At 41.5% G+C, this 4,918-nt stretch overlaps 1 non-coding gene across 1 annotated transcript; it reads right to left on the bottom strand.

Annotated features, from left to right (window-relative positions):
- Positions 1–4,596: 4,596 nt before the first annotated feature.
- trnae-cuc (transfer RNA glutamic acid (anticodon CUC)) lies at positions 4,597–4,668 on the bottom strand. The gene has a single exon. It is a non-coding gene; the product is annotated as a tRNA-Glu (tRNA).
- Between the last annotated feature and the right edge of the window lie 250 nt (positions 4,669–4,918).

Here is a 4,918-nt window from a genome sequence, read left to right as displayed (position 1 = left end):
CACATCAGAGTATTTCAGTGTTTTGCAAAAACACATTTTAAACTGTGTCATTTTCAGTGCACCCCGGGGAGACGTAAAATGACCCATGAAAACACAAAGCTGGAGCTTCTCCTGAGCTGCCGCAGACACATGCAGCACCACCGAATGGCAGACGGCTCCCAGCCCTCAGTGCTATGAGCTAATTAGCCATCACTAATGTGAATCAGCTTCCATTTTTACTCTCTTTGATTTACAGGGCCAGTCCCCATTACATCTCCATGGAGACAATTCAGTCTTGATGGACTGTTGTGGGCTCCGCAGACTAAATGATCCCATAAAATCCCATTTATGGCCGCTTAGAATCACCATTTCCTCTTGGAGGAGAGCCTGGTGTCGGGATCAGATGTCCTCATCATCCAATAGATCTTTATCTGCCGGTTTGGGCTTTGGTTCAGAGGATGAGCACATGACTAAATGTATTGTTTTGAGCAGCAACAAACTTTCTGCTCAGGTGTGAGGGAAGGATATTTATATGAGGAAATTTACAAACATTTCAACTACGTGCACATGTTGCAGTGTTTCCTGTGGTCCTGTTATTAACCTGCAGCGACTGATACATGGAGACAAAGAAATTCAGAAGGCTGATGATTATTTGGATTTACTAGTATGTTTAACTTTTTGAAACTATTAGCTAAAATATGATTCTGAGTAGATGTTTTTAAATTGTGTTAGATTTCTGGAAATTTTCTTGCGACCCTCTTTCTGGGTCTCGCTGGAATAAACCACCACCTTCACATTAACAACAATAAATACAAGCGGCATGAGCTTTACAAAGGTGTGCTTCTTCACAGTGTGTTTTCAAAGCTGAGTATGTCTCAATGTGTGTGTGCTGACCTGAGCAAAAATATTGGGGTAGTGAAACAAACCAAGACAAATGTGAGGTTGGTGTGAAGGTAAATCATTTTGTGGCAGTCGAACATACAGCTGACTGCAAATAAAATCTCATCTTACCACTTGAAAAGTGTTTTTATTGTCCGAACTCAAAGGAAGGACAAAAACCCTGCTGCAATAAGCTCCTCCCGTGCCTCCCACTGTCTCCCTCATCTCTCTCCAGGAATTGTGTTTTGTGGATACTGTCCTCAGTAAAAGCCCGTATGTTGGTGTGTACAACTCATAGTTACATTTTAGTGCTATGCGACTTCCAGCAGCTGTAGCAGTTATGACACAAGGTGAGGAGGAAGACTTGGGATGTAGAATATAGAGAAACGAGGTCAGTGTTAGGAGGAGGATGGGTGGATGAGTGGATTGTGGTACGCACAATGAAGTAGTTGTGTGAAGTATGAAAAATGGAGCACAGGTTTAAATTCTGCCAGTGTTGCCATGCATGTAATGATTTTCTTTTGTAAAATAATGTCCCTCTAATAAAATGTATGGTCAATAAAATAAATAACATGCTTTGAATTTTGGATCATTTTGACATGTGATTGAAACATCTTAATGTCAAATAAAGTCCTTTAGCAAAACCCTTACAAATCATTAATTACAAATGAGATGAAACCATTCATCACATTTCTGAGCTGTAAGAGTAGAACAGGAGGTAGAACCTTCAGCTACCAGGCTCCTCTCCTGTGGAACCAGCTCCCACTCTGGGTTCAGGAGGCAGATACCATCTCTACATTTAAAGTTAAACTGAAAATGTTCCTTTCTGATAAAGCCTATAGTTAGTTCTGTATCAGGTGAGTCCTGAACCATCCCTTAGGGGAACTCCCATCGTGCACTGAGCACTGATCTCTCTCTGTCAATCTGTGCCCACATTTATTTTACTACACAAACTCAGTTAGATTTAGTTCCAGAGATCGTCAGACAAGATAACATCCTGTGGAACAACAGCTTTGAGCCTAATGAGCAGCAGCAAACAAAGGAAGCTGTTTGGACTGACATCGATTCTCTGTGTACTTTTATAAGCAGTGTGTTTTAGCGTCAAAGTGAATTTACAGAGCTGCATCGTTTTGCTTGCTAACTCACATCTTCAACTGTACAATGTCCCTGAATGAGTAGGTGTTTAGTGTGAAATGCAGATCTACACAGTCTCCTTAGGTTCTGACCCACACAACTAAAAAAATGCAGTCAAAACATTTTATTTAAGGCCATAATCGAAAGTTTCTCCAGCTGTGTATAACTCCTCAAATATCAAAGTCTGAACTGACTTTTCTTCTTCTTTGCCGGAGACACTTTCTTTGTATCTCTCTAATCATTCTCTCTTTCAATTTCTTGTGGGAGGGGAATGTGAGTTGGGTGGGGTGGGGGGGTCCTGTCAGAGGAATCAGTCTACAGGACCAGGCGATGGGAGGGATGACACAGCACCCTTCGCTCACCCACGCAGCCTCGTTCTGCTCTTGATGGTGAGTGCTGCCCTGATGGGACGAGTGTGTGACATATTAGGGAAGAGGAGTGATGGTGTCTCTCCATCCCAGCCAAGGCCCTGTCAGCACGTATCAACCCTTTATTTCTTATTCTAGCCTCAACCTTGTAAAATCCCATTCTCTCTAAAACAACTACAGCCATCCAGGTGTTCCACCTCTGTCTCTCTCTCTCTACGTCTATCCCTCGTTGTTAATGACAAAGCCGTTATTGGTGTAATCGTTCAGCACTGATAAAACCAGGCTGCCTGCTGAGATGTGCTGGTGGGGGGTCAGGAGGAAGCTGCTGATAATTCAGACAATATTCCTGCTATTAAGCAGACACATCCTCCTCGCCGCTGCCCTCATCATTGCACCCTAAATCTAATTTACCGTTTAATTACAATGAACTTTTACTACTCTTCAGGCAGAAACCATCCAACATGCGCAGTGTCCTGCACTAATCTATTGGAACAGATAATAATTTTAGAGGCATCATTTTTCAACATCTCCCCTTGGTGACTGTGGGAGGAGGATCTCCAAAATCACAAACCATCGGACTTGACGGCACTCCCCTCTTCACATATTTACATTTAAACTGTTGTTAAAGGGATAGTTCACCCAAAAATGTCCGGTGTTAACTTCCTCCAGAGTCGCGTTTGCACATGGATCAGAGCAGAGGCTGAAACCATGGTGTAAATGACCTATGTTTGATTCAGATTTGAATGGATGGGGCTTACAGACACTTGGTTGATACCATAAGAGGCATTTTATGTTTTTTAAACTATCCTTTTATGAAGACTGTTTTCACACTAGCCTGTTCATTTTTATATGGAGAGTCAAAGTGTAAAAAAACATGATGAATATTCTATTTCATGTGAAGCAACTTGCTGTTGATGTAATGCAAGTAATCAGAGAGCCGCCTTTGCCTGTGGGGGCTCCTCTGTATACGGGCAGGAGCAGCTGAATACTAAATGCTTCTCAGAGACGGTGGCGGGCAAAAAGGCCAGAAAGTAGCAGCTGTGTTTTTTTTCTCCATCAGGCCACAAAGATCCTCAGAGCTGCTGACTTCATATCTTCCCAAATCCACCACCACCAGTGCAGAGCACAGCATGTTCCTATGTACTGCCATTTCTCTTCATTATATCAGGCCACAGTCATTTATTGGCCCATGACAAAGAGACACCTTCACAGGAATCAAACATCAGAGGAGCCAGCCAGAGCATTGAAGTGTAAAAATAGAGCTGAAACACAGGCGGACATGTCTGAATATAGCTACTGATACTTATATCTACACAGTGTTCTTTTCATCAACAGCAACTGTGACGAAAATAAGCCTTGACAACCTATGCTTCTCCCTATGGCAAAAAAATATAAACATTTGAAAACAAAAACCAAGAGTTTCAAGTGAAATATTTATATTCTAAAGCAAAGGAGGTCAAGATTTTCACTAAAAATACTGGTGATTAGTTTATACACCTTAGTCCTGGGGTCAACTTCATCCTCCTGAATCAATATATATCAGTAATCAGCAGATGTTAACCATATCATGATTTAGTTCATGTAATTCCAGCACTTTGATGGCACTGGTTGGGAAGTCTGATCAAGAGCATGGGGTGATGCATCACAGCCTCAGTGTGATTGTGCAGGACACCCAGAAAATAGGGCTCATAAAGAATTTGCGTACATTGTCTGTGCCTCAACCCTGCTACCAAAAATGCTTGTCATGTGGTGATTCTATATTGTCAGCCCAATTAATAAGTACCAAGCTCTGAGGTGCCACAAACAAACGATGCATTTCCATGTTATGCAGACAGTGATCGGAAAGATACCTGTTGTTCATCGATACCTTTGATCTGGTATTTGTTTCAGATTATTGTCTCCCTCTATTATGTTTTTCCACTTTATCAAAGGAAAAAGCAATTACAAGGCAGCAAAAAATCTAAAGTAAATATGTAAAACACACAAGCAATTTCATCATATTAATGGTAACACCAATTTTAGGTTAGATTCATGCTAACTTTACACTGCCGCTTATAGGTTATTGACCAAGCACACCCCAACTCCTCACTCAATTGTGGGGTAGGTCTATGACTAACAGATATCAACAACCATTCATACCTTGACTCAGGAGACCCCAAAGTTTTTGTCTTGACTGACATGGATTGTGCAATATTCTCTATTTGACACTTTTTCTTGATAGTGATCAATAGTTTAGTTCCCTGACCGGGAATCGAACCCGGGCCGCGGCGGTGAGAGCGCCGAATCCTAGCCACTAGACCATCAGGGACAGCTGAGATGGTTTCAAAGGCGCCTCCTCACGAATTGATCAGCACGCTGACTTCAGTGGAATCCTGCAACACAATGACATAACATAAAAACTGTTACTTCTTCACGTTCTAATACTTTTTGAATCAGATCAATAAAATGTGACAAAAACTAAAGCAGATGTCAAAATTAATATTATATCCAAAGAAAAGGCACATCTGTATATAAACTCATCAGCAATGTAGTGCAGCATTACCTCAATGTCGAATGTA

The sequence above is a fragment of the Paralichthys olivaceus genome, chromosome 2 (assembly GCF_024713975.1).
Source record: "Paralichthys olivaceus isolate ysfri-2021 chromosome 2, ASM2471397v2, whole genome shotgun sequence".
Lineage (NCBI taxonomy): Eukaryota > Metazoa > Chordata > Actinopteri > Pleuronectiformes > Paralichthyidae > Paralichthys > Paralichthys olivaceus.
This window is presented reverse-complemented; position numbering and strand designations above follow the sequence as displayed.